The sequence below is a fragment of the Spermophilus citellus genome (genome assembly GCF_964194105.1).
Source record: "Spermophilus citellus genome assembly, chromosome: 15".
NCBI classification, from domain to species: Eukaryota; Metazoa; Chordata; class Mammalia; order Rodentia; family Sciuridae; genus Spermophilus; species Spermophilus citellus.
The window spans coordinates 62,081,642-62,096,216 of record NC_138195.1 but is presented as its reverse complement, the minus strand read 5'-3'; the positions used below and the strand labels follow the sequence as shown (position 1 = coordinate 62,096,216).

Sequence of the window (14,575 nt, the reverse complement as noted above, 5' to 3'; positions counted from 1 at the left end):
TTCCCTAGCCCAGCCCTATTTCTTCACAAGTTCTCTTTGGAAACTACTCTTACCCTTCCCAGGATGACCTTCATCCTTAATGAAATGGAGAAACAGAATGTCAGGACTTGCTTCCTTTCCAAAGAACAGAGGAGCACACCGAAGTGCATTTTAAATGCTCTCTGGCAAGCCTGGAGTGGCGGGGAGGGGAGGAGCTGACTTGTCTTTTCTTTGGTAGGTATCTGGGAACTTGGCCCACATCTGCTTTCTCTTATGAAACGTGAAGGGTGTCATTCTGGGAGAGTCACTGCAATTTCTCCAAATATAAACCTTGCCCCTCTTTGGGTCTTCATGTGCAGGGTCAGTTGTGTCCATTGAGCATGTTTGTATTTAGAGGGAAGGAAGTTAGGCAGGAGCCACCAAAGAAGTTTGAGATAGGACCCCTGCCCTATTCCAGGGCTTATGCCCAGGACTGTAGAGAGCAAAGGAGACGCTTAAAACACTGGGAACTATAAGGAATTGAATGAAAGGGTTCTTACGGGGTGGGTGGCTGAAAATGGCTTCTTGAGTGGAGGCATGAAAGACGGAATCTGCACAGATGGAAAAGCAAAGAGATGGTGTTCTAGAAGGGCCCAGAGCATGAGAAGGGCGTGAAGTGGCAATAATTGTGGTGTGGTGGGAAAGCAGAGAGATAAGCATGGGTGGCCAGAAGGGCTGGGCTGCAGTGAGGCTGAGATATGGCCAGGTGAGGGAAGTTGAAGAAAGTGGTCTTTCACTATCTCTGTAAAGGGAAACACTCGGAAGTGTGTCTCTACATGGAAGCAATCAATGAGAGCAGAGGATTAGAAGGTTTGGCCAGGATGGCTGAGGGAGAGATGGGGCTCAGAAGGTCAGTTCTGGAGTCATGGTGGTGAAGTAGCTGAGAAGAGATTGACACTTGGGCCAGGGGTGTGCAGTGGGTCTGACTGGATGTGAGGGGAGCAAGGCAGCCCCAGCTCTTCTGCAATAGCTGTTTTGGGGACTTAGTATGGAACGAGAAGAGAATATTGGCTGGGCTGGTTTGGCCATTGTTGTCCAGTTAATGCAAAGTGGCTTGTTGCTTGTGAGAATGACCCAGAGGATAGTGATGGGTGAAATATGCTTTTGGTGCCTCCTAATCAACTTGAAGGTGTAGCATCTGTGGCTGTTTGCTTCTGGTTGTTTGTTTTATATAGTAAATGGTGATGGCCAAGAACTGAAGGTCAGCGCACATGCCATGATTTTGATTTGGTTCGGTGAGTGAGTTTTTGATTCTTCATGGGAATCCAATTTGCAGAAATTTTAATTGCCAACTCTTTCATTAGAAAGACTCATGTGTTTACTTTTTGTTTTTCAGAGCATGTAACTGAACAATGATGACTTCTGAGCACTCGAAATCGTGAATGAGGAACTTGCACTAAGCTTTAGCTTTTATAAGGAGACATCTTCCTTAAGAATTTCCTAACCAGAGTCTAATTACTTTAAAATATCTCCTTTGTCTTAGTTCACAGAACAGTGGAGGGTTAGAAAGTGTTGGTGTGTGTCAAAAATCAGCATGTGTTTGGTGTATTTATGTGTGTGTGTATGTGTGTAATGGTGGTGGTGGTCACACTAGCAACAGTGAAATGAAATAATTAATAATCAGAGAGAAAAGGACAAGATAAAAGCCAAATAACTCATGAGGGCATTTCTGCATGGCATAATCACTGAGTTTCACAGTGATCACCTTAAGTTTTGATGAGAAACTTATGTTATTTTCTAGATATTCTGTTAAGGAGACTAGGAAGGACATAACACTTTTCAGAATTATTTCCATCTTTATGAGGGATAATGAGCTCAAATGTCTTCCAAAGCCAGTGAGCAGATAATGTTATTAGTGAAGTGGACCAGGCATATATAATAAAAGCGGTGGTGTGTCCAAAGACATGGAAATCTAGTTTAAAAAATGCTCTCATGCCAACAGACACACATATGCCAGCTAGATTCGGCCAGTAGGCTGACACTGTGATATGCCTGGTCTAAGTGGTTAAATTTAAGTTTAAGGGCTGGAAGCCTTTTGAAAAGTGCTGAATGAGGAAGAGTTGGCTTCCTAGAAACAGATAACCTCGCCCTGAATTAAAAATATTTAGCAGAACTTGCCTAGCAGAGAAAATGTCAAACTTTCTCTTGTCTTCGGTGCATGAGGCCAGCAAGCAGATGACTGAACGGAAGCATAAGTGAGTCATTTCTTTAAGAAGTCTCAGACTTAGTATTAACAATGGGCATTGAGGAATTTTCCCTCTGATTTTCTAGAATTTCTGTCTTTTTCTGAGCAAACTAGGAAACAAAACTCAAAACATCTCAAAGGGCCACTGTAAATATGATCATTCCTTTGTCCAGAAAATCCCTACTTTCTGAAGTCAATTAATTATTCCTTAATTCAAATCAACCCAGAGATTTCATGGATATCCCTGATTTAATTCCATTTGCTTTGGGCAATTCAGAATTGCAGGAGAATTGAATGTCTCTTAGCAGATCCTTTGCTGTATTGGAGGAATCAAGGGAATGTCTGCCAGTGGCACTCACAGCTACCCTTCTGGTTTGTTTTCACTGTCACCAGTCCCAAAGTTGTGCTTCTTATTGGTTTTCAAGTGAGTTTGTTTTCACAAGTCAATTTGTGTGTGATGGGATCAGATAAGCCCTTCCTACAGGAAAGAACAACATTCTGAAGTCTGACTTGCTTTTAGAAATCCTTGGCCCTAACTCAGAGTTGGAGACATGTTTATATTTGGGGCTAAAAATGACCAACTGAGACTTGGTAAACAAGTGAATGAACATGACACTGGACCCAAAGGAGAAGAATTGAAGCTTTGATAAATGGCAACTTGATTTGGAAAAGAGATGCCTTTATTTAAACACCATCATAGCCAAGTGGCCTGGGATGAAGACTTTGCAATGGGTCTTTGAGCAGACCACATGAGGTATGGCTCTGAATTGCAAAGGATCCTTTCATTTGCCACTAAATCAGTCCTTTATCAAAACAGCACTAGCCTCTGAAAGAAGGTTTTCATGTTGAAAATAGAATTTACTTGCAAAAAAACTGGTTGAATCTATTATATAACTCAGAAGAATTTTCCTTTACGTCAACACTGCTGTGTTTGAACTAGCCTTGTGGTCCCTTAAACATGGAAGGATTCGACTTAGCTTCATTCCTTCTTGATCTTGAATGCTGAAGAAACCACAGTTTTATTGGGGTATGTTCTACGTTTTAAATTTCAACACATCATTTATCTTATTCTTTTTGATTTATATTTGGGGATAACAGTGCAACCTTGTATAAGAAACAGCCACTAGGATGATCAACAGCTATTTGTGCTCATTGTGGCTTCAAAATTAGAAATGAGTCGAAATGGATAAACCCAAGATATGCAGGTTTGGCAGCATTTTTGTTTGTCATTAATTAATCAAGGGAGGATGGTTTTCTGCCTTGGGTCTCAGTTTGTTTTCTGACTCCTGTGCAAGACAAGAGGAGAGGTGGTGGTTACTGAGAGCTGCACACCATCCTTGCTGTGCCTCTGCTTAACAGTTGCTGAGTGCTGAATGGTGCCGGGCACTGGGCTCGACCCGAGATTCACAAGTATGTGTAACAGGTACAGTCCCTGCCTACAGAAAGTCACAGTCTAGTGGGAGAGGCAGATATTAATGAGACAGTCTCCCATCATAAGTGTTTAATTATACACTGGTGTAGGTGTCATGAAGGAAAGCAGTTGGTGTTAGCAGAACTCTGAGGGAAGCCTGACATAGTGTGGGGGTCTTGGAAGGCTATGTTCTGAAGGGCAATCCTCACCAGGAGGAGAAACCAGGTACCAGGTGAAAGCTGGGGAGTGGTGTAGGGACCAGCATTGACACAGGAGTACTGGGCTGCATGAACAGCTTTATCTTGATTATGGCAACAGTCACCATGGAAGTCACCACAGGTTATAACTCCTAGCAAACTCCTACCTCTCATTCAAAGACCATTTCAAAAATTACCTTCTTTATGAAGTGTTCTTTGAATCCTACAGACAGAATTACTCCCATGCTAGAACTTGGCTTATACCCCTGATGAAACATTGGGGAGACCCTTTGTGCTTTGAATCTGAGAGGCAGTATGTGTCTATGGAGCCAGGCCCCCTGAGTTCAAATCCCAAATCAACTATTCATTTGACCTTGGGAAAATTCCATAACCCCTCTGCATTTCAGTTTTGCCATTTGTAAAATGGAACTATCAATAGCACCTTCCTCATTGGTTTGATGGGAAGATTGGAAGTGTCATTATAAACACTGTGCCTGGTTCAGTGCTTTGGACGTAGTAAAACTACTAATGTGAGCTGTACTTTTCTAAACATGTCTGTTTCCTCATTAGTTTTGCCCAAATGCTCAGAGCTGGCTGGAGTCCAATCAGGAACTCCACCCGTATCTATAACATTGGGTTCAGTGCTCATTCTGGGAAAATCAGGCTGCCTTCAATTACAGTGCCTCTCAAACTTTATGTGTACTTGAATAGCCTAGAAATCTTGTTAAAATGCAGGTTCTAGTTCAGTTGATCTAGGTAATGATCTATGTAGCTGGTGTGTATATTGAGAAGTAAGGGTCTATATACCAGCCTGAGTGAGCTCTCTGATTCTACCTGAGTTCTGGGGGAGAGACAGGAGCCTGTGGAAGGAGGAGGAGACTCACTCTATAATGCCTGCACTGGACATTTCAGCCCTCTCCTTGTCTGGACCAGGGTCCCATCTGCCTTAGCTACTCAGTCGGTATGAGGTGACTATCATCAGATTACCAGTAATGGTCCAGTTATTGAGGACTCTATCAGTTAGGGTTCTCCAGAAAAAAAGGAAAAATGAGTGAGATTTATTTTAAGGGACTGTAGGGTAGACTGGCATGTTGGAAATTCAGATGAGTATTATTATTGAAGTCTCTAGTCTGAGATGTGTTGGGTGGTCCAGCAGGCTGGAAGCTCAGTCAGAATTTCATAAGCTAGAATTCCTTCGTTCCTGGGAAATCCTTGAGTTTGCTTTGACATTCTTCCACTGGTTAGATGAATCCCACTTATGTTAGACAGGGTAAAGTCCATGGATAGATGTTGATCACATCTGCAAAATACCTTCAGAGCAACATCTATTTTAGTATTTGTCCAAACAATTGGGCACCATAGCCCAGCAAGTTGACACAAAAAATGAACCCACATAAGCACCAAAGAGCATGGCCTGCTTCACAGTCTCAATCATCCTTTTCATTTCTACCATAGCCAACTGTGGAGAAATCCCTGTAAACCCACCTCCTTTGTGGGACAGACTCTCCATGTGCATGGCCCTCATCTTGGGGTTTGAAAGGTGCCATTAATGTTTGAGAGTTGTCAGTGATTGTGGTCTGTGCTCTGTTATAGCCAACTTAAACCCAATTAACCAACTCTCTTGGCTAGGTTTCTTAGTGAAAATCAGAAATTACCCCCTTTCAAACAATTGCCCACCTTGGTGTGCCCAGCTCAGGGTTGAGAATTCAGATACTGTTTGTGTGGGGTCACACCACTGGATTGTAAGCAACAAGCAGTTCTTTCAGGAGGTCTTGGACAGCTGCTAAGACCCCGCTGTGGTCTTGGCCACATCTGGCCACAGAGACAGAGCTGAACCAATATTCTGCCGTCCTTAGGGAAACGCTTGTTGAGCCAACACCACACTGTGGGATGGTGGCAGCAGGTACATTCAGACCTCATATTTACTTCTGTTCAGCTTTCCCAAGGCAATTTCCAGGTTGTGATTTCATTTTATGTTGATTATAGTTTGGTGGGATAGTTGGAGTAGATAGTGTTAATGTTCATGTTTTCCTGAGTTGGCGAAATGGTACCATTTGGAAACTGGCAGAATTCAATTGGAATTTGTATCCACCTCTTACTAGCTGAGTGACCCTGGACAAGTTACTTCAACTCAGTCGCCATATCTGCAATAACCACCTTAAATGTTTGAAGCAAGGATCATATATCATATAGCTCAGCATCTCTTATCTAGTAGATGCTTAAAAATGACTTTTTATCACTATTTTAGTACACATGCCTTGGGTCCTGCCTTCCCCAGAACCCTTCTATGCTGACTATGCCTACCCACGACCCTTGAGGAGGTGCCAGCTGAAGTGCCTGGGCTTGTGCTATGTGATCTGCATCACAAACACAGCTGATTAGGGAAGTAAAGTCACCTTGCCTATGATGGACTTGGATTCCTCTCCTAGGAATTGGAACATTAAGGGATTGAACTCTTGAGCAGTGGGGAACTAAGCTAAAAGGTTGTATGGTTTTGGGAACCAGGGCAACTATGATAACTACTGTATACGCCTAGGTAGTGACAGGGGAAGCCTTCTGGTGGAGAAAGAGGGAGACAGAAGGGAAAAGGCATAAGAAGAGATGTGTTGTAGAGTTCTTAAAAAACAGAGCCACAGTTAATAGCTTTTCAGTTCCCATTAGGCCAGATGGAGTCTTTCCTGCCCTTGGATTCCATGGAACCTAAATTCTTTTGATAAGTCAAAACCTTTTCTTGGCTGGGTTCATAGGTAGTGAAATAAGATCAATGATATGAAGGAGCTGATGAAGAGATGGGGGCTATAATAGGCAAGCATTTAAGCAGCCTGGATGCCCAGTCCAAGGCTCATGCTCTTCGCTGCCTTGTCTGATGAGTGCAATTATAATGATTATTTTCTCTGCTCTGGGGCTGCTGGGGAGTGGTTGGAGAAGGGAGTATGGTATAGGAGGCATGATGTGGAGGTAATTCTGTTTGACATTTCCTCTCTGTGACTTCCATGCAGCTGCTCTCCCAGGATCATTTCAGAATCATGAAAGTATCTTTGATGTCTTCCTTCTTGTATTGGGCACTAGTTCTCAATGACAGCCCTATCTTCTCTGAAGGAGAGAAGTTATTGGATTATTGGGGATGAATCCCAGGGGATTTGGTTTAATATGGTTCCCACCTAATGATATCATCTGACTCAGAAGTCAGGTTTCTCTGACCTTTTAGTGCTGGCTGTAAACCAATATGTTGGTAATAATATGGGGCCTAAAGATGAAGATAAATCTGGGGAAGACCTAGGCGCTCCCCTTGAATATTCCAGAGTGACTTGTCTGAGCTCAAAACTCATCATTGTTGTCACCGGGGCTAAGGTGTTGCAGGAAACTGGAGTACTTCCTCAGACTTGGCTGTCACAATGGGGCAGAATGTCAAGCCTCCTGTGATGGTTGGCTAGACCTGAGCTTTCAAACTTTGAGGACATTGAAGGGCTAGCCGTATCAGAATCAAAGAGGCATTCAGTCCCTTTCTGATTCAGAATGTATAGGATGAAGCTTTGGGTAGCTCTAATTTTAATAAATACTAGGTGATTCTACTCAAATCGTCAGCCATGATAGAAACCACCCTCACGTAGATGGCCTCAATGGAGGTCAGTCTAAAATTCTCTGAAATGATGTAGCAAATATGTTGCATGGGAAGTTCTGTAGTTTAAGCCCCAACTTCAAAATAGATGCTACTATAGGTTAAGTTATGTCCCTCCAAATTCGTGTTTGAGTCCTAATCCCCCAAGACCTCAGAATATGACCTTATTTAGAAATAGGACCTTGTAGGTATAGTTACTTAAGATGAGCTTATATGGAATAGAGTGGGCCCCTAATTCAAAATAACTAAGGTGTTGCAGGTTCTTATAAAAAGGGGAAATTTGGATATAAAGACAGACATAGCTAGAGGGAAGATGATATGAAGAGACATAGGAAGAACTATGTTGCCACAACCCAAGGAGCATCTGGAATCACCAGCAGCTGGGAGAGGTAAGGAAGAATCATCCCCCACATGGTTTTCAGGGGAGTATGGCTCTATCAACACCTTGATTTCAGACTTGTAACTACTGTGTGTGTAACAATCAATTTTCATTGTTGTAAGTCACAAAGCTTGTGGTTCTTTGTTACACTATCCCTAGGAAACTAGTACTGATGCTTCCACTTTTTAAAGTTTTTCATATTAGCCACTCTCCATTTCATTCCTTTTGAGTTGCTCCTCCTATTCTCTTGGGTGTGAAATGATGATTCTGTGAGGCCTGGGTGTAGTCTCTGGAAGTGTTCTTGTGGGTAGGGTGGAGTGGAGTGTTGAATAGACAGGAAATCTCCGTTCCCCTGAGGAATGTACCAGTACCATATGAAGTGAGCAGGAAGCTAAGGCCTTAATGAACAAGAGGCAGGTTGCTTCTCCCTTTCATTCCCCTTTGTGAATCTGACCAGTTATTTTAAAAAGCTAAGCATCTTTTAATGCCTGAAAATTCTCTAAATTTCGAGTGTGCGATTGTAGGTAGGTTCTTATTTTTTGGGTCCAGGTAAATTCATAGCACAATAGTTAAGAGCAGGGCTTTTGAGCCAAACTGCTGGTATCTGGATCCTACTGACTGTGTGGTTTTGGGAAAGTTGTCTGGTCTATGGGTCCTCATACTAGAGTGTTCAGGGCTTGCCAAAAGACAGATTGCCCCACCCCTAGAGTTTCTGAGTCAGTACAGCTGAGGTGGGGTCTGAGAAACTTAATTTCTAACAAGTTCCCAGGTGATGCTGATATTGCTGGTCCTGGGACCAGCACTTTGAGAACTTCCAAACCCTAGTCTCTCTCAGCCTCTGTTTTCCCATCAGTAAAATGGGGTTTGTGGTATTTCCAAGTTACAGAGTTGTGATGCTTAAGTGAGGTGATGAATGTTAAGGGCTTAGTGCATTGCTCTGGATGGAGCTCAGTGAATGTCAGTGGTCTTTATCTGTACTGATATGGATTGAAGCCCTCTTCTGACCTGCTGAATCTCCCAAGATGTTCTAAAGTCAGGAAACATCCAAAGAGAATTCTGGCTGGCATGCAAAGAAATGTCACCTCCTGTTTGGATTTTTAAGGGGTTAATTATTCTAAAACTAAGGGATACCTCTTACTACATCAAGGACGTGTCTCCCTCGTAAGCCAGTAATTGAGCACTGAGTGAGGCCTTTGGAAGAGATGGGGCTAGAAAAGAGGAGAAAGATTGCATCTTACCTTCAGGGACATCAATAGGAAGCCCTGACAGTTAGGCTCAGGAGTTTGTGAGCACTCCTTTGCCTGGGGCTGCAGCCAGCAGCTTCTGCTGCTCCACATCAGCACTGCCCATCTGTTCAGGAAACATACTGCGGCCTGAGCCCTTTCCCACACTCCCAGCTCAACGTAGTGATTGTCTTGGTGTTCAAGTGTCAAGTGTTAAGGTCTTTCAGAAGCCACTGTATATGTTTGCTCTGCATCTCTTCCAGTCTGGCCTCAGCGCAGACATACAGACTGTTAATGGCTTGGCTTTCCTGATCCAATATGACATCCTGGCACCGAGTCTTCTCATTAGCTTGGTCCTAGGGATTCCAGCTTCGGAAGCAAGACAGTTCATGTCGATAAATAGTTCTTTGTCTCTGGGTTTCTGGCCCCATCAGAAGACTGCGGCTCTGCTTAGGAGCTACTGTCTTGTTGCTAAGATTCTTGGAGCTCATCCAAATTCACATTTCCCAGGATGGTGGAGAATAATGATTACAAAGCTCTGAAAATGTATATACTGATTTCATTCCAACACCACTTAAAAAATAACCTGGAGTACCCAGAGAATGCTATTTCTGGTTTCGTTTGACTTTTGTGTAGCTGAACTTTGAGGGCAAAAGTAAAGTCCTTTTTAAAAAAATCTGTATTTTGGTGCAAGCGTCCCCCATCAATGTAGTGAGCTCTTTTTGAACATTACTGTGTGCAAAATAGCAATGGGAGAGGCAGTAAGAAAAGGCAAGATTCTCCCACTTTAATTAGAAGAGGTGAAGTATATGATCTAAATATCCTGTTTTCTCTTTTCATGTTCTGAATTTTTTATTTGCCCCAAATATCAATCTTTCCCTTTTACATACTGTCTTCCCTTATGGCAGGGCCAGCCACTTGAACATTGTGGAAATCATTTCAAGAGTGCTTCCTTCTGGTTGTATCTTCTTGGAGCCAAATTATCTCTGCACTGTCCCTGATGTCCTTCCTCAAATCCTAGTTTAGCTCCACATGCATACTTACCATTCAGTTAATGGGAAAACTTTGTTTTGTTTTCCTGGCTACGTAGTTGTGCACTTTTCCTGTTTACTGCTTCCTGCTGATTACAGAGTTTACTTGTGTGTTTATTCACCTTGTCTCCCACTAGAATATCATTATCATTATACCTGAGAAGGTAGTGACCTTGTCAAAGTAGTCTGTCTCGGCCGCCAAGTCAAATAGGCCAAAAAGAAATCAAGGGGGCAAACTAAAATCTAAGTAGACTAGAATTTAGGAATATAACTTGAAGCTTGAATACTTTGTTTAGTACAAATAAAAACAGGGCCTGCTTTCTGGCTTGTCACTCTGGGGAGTCAACTCATCACTTAGTCTGTGTTCTGGGAGAATGCTGGCTACAAAGCACTTTTAAAAACCAGGCTTTCCATAGCTAAATAGTCTTTCCATCCAGCAATCGTCCTTCTCTGTATTTACCTGAATGAGCTGAAAACTTATATCCACCCAAAATCTTCACACAAATGCTTCTAACGGTTTTATTATTGCCCCAAGTTGGAAACAACCATAGTGTCCTTCAATTTATACCATGGATAAATAAACCATGGTACACCAGTGAAATATTATTCAATAACAAAGAAAAATGTGCTATCAAGCCACAAAAGAACAATGAAGGAAATGTCAATGTACTTGCCAAGTCAAAGAAGTTGGTCTGAAAAGGTTTCATACTACATGAAGTTCCCACCTATATGACATTCTGGAAGAGGCAAAACTATAGAGACAGTAAAAAGGTCAGGGGTTGCAGGAGTTAGGAGTTGGGCACGAAGAGGTGACCCACACAGGATTTTTAGGGCAGTGAATCTATTCTTAATGATATTGTAATGGCAGATACATGACATTATACATTTGACAAAATCCATAGAGGTTATATTCTATGGACTTTAATGAATAATAATGTATCAATATGGATTGATCAATTGTAACAAGTGTCCCATCAAGGCAGATGTAAATAATAGGGAAAACTGTGTGTGGCGGGGTTGGGGTCAGGTGGAAGGAATAGATGGGAACTCTAGGCACCTTCTGTTAAATTTTTCTGAAAACCTAAAATATAAACTTACTAATGGGAATAAAACACCCAACTTAATCAATTTATTTATTGACTTTTTTTTATTTCTAATAAAATCTATTGAGCACCTAGCATTTTTTCAGGCATCACACAGGCCACACCATTAGGGTAATCTATGGCATTTGTTCACAGAGAGGGAGTCTCAGTGTTGTCATTTAAAGAAACTCAGTTCTCTATAAGGTTGAAATAGATAATAGCAAATGTTGCTGAAGGATGATGTGGAAGATAGGATGATGTGGAAGATAAAGTCAAAGAGCATGAGCCCTTCCATAATCCACACCTAAAGGATAAAAGTATCCAGAGGTCAGGAACTTTTGTACCTGGAAACATAAACCATCTGCTAATGTTAGGTAAAATAATAATAATAATAATATCCAGGAAGAAACTATGGAGCAGAACTCAGGTTTAATAAACAATATATTCATTCATTTTTTTAAACTGACAGTAACACAGCTTGAGTACCCTGATTTTATTCCTTAGGTAGAGGAGAAATTCAATATCGATTATTAGTGGGGTCCCCTCCCTTCCTCCCATTAAAGTTGAAGGTAGAATGGTGATTCAAGATTCCTGGCTACTGGGAACATGTGGGAGGCACCTGGGCTGTTACACATGGAAGGTCCCTTGTTGCATTATTCTTTTGCTTCCCTGGTTGTGTCTGGTGCCGTGACCCTCTGCCATCTGCACAACACTGCTTCCTGGAAAGGACTTCCAACTATCCTGGTTTTATTCTCCCTTATTGACCTTAAGTTTTCTTTTGTCCATAGGCTTCATCACAGGGAATTTCTCAAGGCCACTCTCTGTGCTTAGTGCCTAGCCTTTGGAGGCATCTTGCAGTCACCTCCCACCCAAGGTCAAGGCACTGTGGGACGCAGCATGGAGTAGGGTATGGGTCTCCACCTCTAGGATACCTCCCACCCCTTTGTCTTTAGGAGTCTACCTCCATCATAAATTATCATAAATATTATGGAAGATAGTACTGAAAAATTAAAAATAGCACTATCATATCATCAAACAATCTTACTACTGGGTACATATCCAAAAGAAATGAAATCAGTCTGGTGAAGAGACATCTGCCACTCCCATGTTTATTGTAGCATTAGTCACAATAGCCAAGAAGTGTAAATAACTTAAGCGTCAATCAATTGATGAATGAAAAATGTGGAGCTTACACACAATAAAATACTATTCATTGTGTGTATACACCATTTCTTTATCCATTCATCTACTGAAGGGCATCTAGGTTGGTTCCACAGTTCAGCTATTGTGAATTGTGCTGCTATAAACATTGATGTGGCTGTGTCCCTGTAGTATGCTGATTTTAAGTACTTCGGGTGTAGACCGAGGAGTGAGATAGCTGGTCAAATGGAAATTCCATTCCAAAGTTCCATTCTAAGGAATCTCCATACTGCTTTCCATAGTGGTTGCACCAATTTGCAGTCCCACCAGCAATGTATGAGTGTGCCTTTCCCCCCACGTCCTTGCCAACATTCATTGTTGTCTGTTTTCTTGATAACTGCCATTCTGACTGGTGTGAGATGAAATCTTAGAGTAGTTTTGATTTGCATTTTTCTAATTACTAGAGATGCTAAACACTTTTTCATATATTTGTTGATAAAATGTGTATCTTCTTCTGAGAACTGTCTGTTCAGCTCCTTAGCCCATTTATTGATTGGGTTGTTTGGTTTTTTTGCTGTTAAGTTTTTTGAGTTCTTTATATATCCTGGAGATTAGTGCTCTATCTGACATGTGTGTGGCAAAAATTTGCTCCCAAAATGTAGGCCCTCCATTCACCTCATTGATTGTTTCTTTTGTTGAGAAGAAGCTTTTTAGTTTGAGTCCATCCCATTTATTAATTCTTGATTTTATTTCTTGTGCTTTAGGAGTCTTTTTAAGGAAGTTGGGGTCTAATCTGACATGATGAAGATTTGGACCTACTTTTTCCGCTATTAGGTGCAGGGTCTCTTGACTAATACCTAAGTCCTTGATCCTCTTTGAGTTGAGTTTTATGCATGGTGAGATAAAGGGGTTTATTTTCATTTTGCTGCATATGGATTTCCAGTTCTCCCAGTACCATTTGTTGAAGAGGCTATCTTTTCTCTACTGTATGTTTTTGGCATCTTTTCTAGTATTATATAACTGTATTTATGTGTGTTTGTTTCTGTGTCTTCTATTCTGTACCATTTGTCTACATTTCTATTTTGGTTAAAATTATGGCATTTGCAGGTAAATGGATGGAGTTGGAGAATATCATGCTAAGTGAAGTAAGCCAATCCCCAAAAAAACAAAGGCTGAATGTTCTCTCTGATAAGTGGATGCATATATAAAATGGAGGAACTTCGGGCAAAGGGGAGGGAGGATAAGGAGGGTTCACGGGGACAGAAAACATGGTGGAATGAGAGTCATTACCCTGGGTACATGTATGACTGCACATAAGGTGTAACACTACACTGTATACAACCATAGAAATGTAAAGTTGTGCTTTATGAAAAATTGTATACAATGAATCAAATTGCATTCTGCTGTCATATATATCTAATTAAAATAAATAAATTAATTAAAAATAAAATAAAATTAGTTTATTGTGTCAAAAACCAAAATACTATTCAGTCATGAAAAAGATAAAAATATTGTCATTTGCAACAACATGGTTGGAATTGGAGATAATTATGTTAAGTGAAATAAGCCAGGCACAGGTAGACAAGTACTGCATGATCTCACTCATTTGTAGAATATAAAAAAAGTCAATCTCATAGAAGTTGGGAGTAGAATGGTGAGTACCAAAGATTGGTGTTATGGTTTGGATGTAAGGTGACACCCAAAAGATCCTGTATTAATGCAGGAATATTCAAAGGTAAAATGATTGGATTTTGAGAGCTGTGACCATCCTAGTTTGAATGGCCTTACTTGGTAACTGTAGGCACGTGGGGCACTAAGGGGATTCCTTGAAGAGGTTCATCTTCCCTGTGGTCCCTTTCCCCCCTCTCTGTTCCTAGCCCCATGAGTAGATCAGCTTTCCTCTGCCACACCCTTCTGCCATGATGTCCTGTCTCATCTTGGGCCCAGGGCAATGGACTCGACTAATCATGGATTCAACCTCTGAAACCAGGAACCAAAATAAACTGTTTCTTCCCTCAGTTGTTCTTGTTGGGTATTTTGGTCACAGTGAGGAAAAGCTGACTCACACAGCTTGAGGGACGGAGGAGGGAGGGATGGGGAGAGATTGGTCAGTGGGTACAAAGTTATAGTTAGGTAGGAGTAAGAAGTTCTGGTGCACTATTGCAAAACAAGGTGACAACAGACAATGATAATGTACTGCATATTTAAAAGATCTGTAAGGAAGGATTTTGAATGTTTTCACCATAAAGAAACCTCATAAATATGTACCATTTTTATTTATGTTAAAATA

The 14,575-nt window shown here is 41.4% G+C and overlaps 1 long non-coding RNA gene across 1 annotated transcript in view; it reads right to left on the bottom strand.

Annotated features, from left to right (window-relative positions):
* The window catches only part of LOC308634224, a 29,696-nt gene extending 17,609 nt beyond the window's left edge, over positions 1-12,087 (bottom strand). Inside the window, exon 1 of the long non-coding RNA XR_014018984.1 lies at positions 54-12,087. This is a non-coding gene — a long non-coding RNA (uncharacterized lncRNA). The remainder of the gene's footprint in view (positions 1-53) is intronic.
* Positions 12,088-14,575: the final 2,488 nt, after the last annotated feature.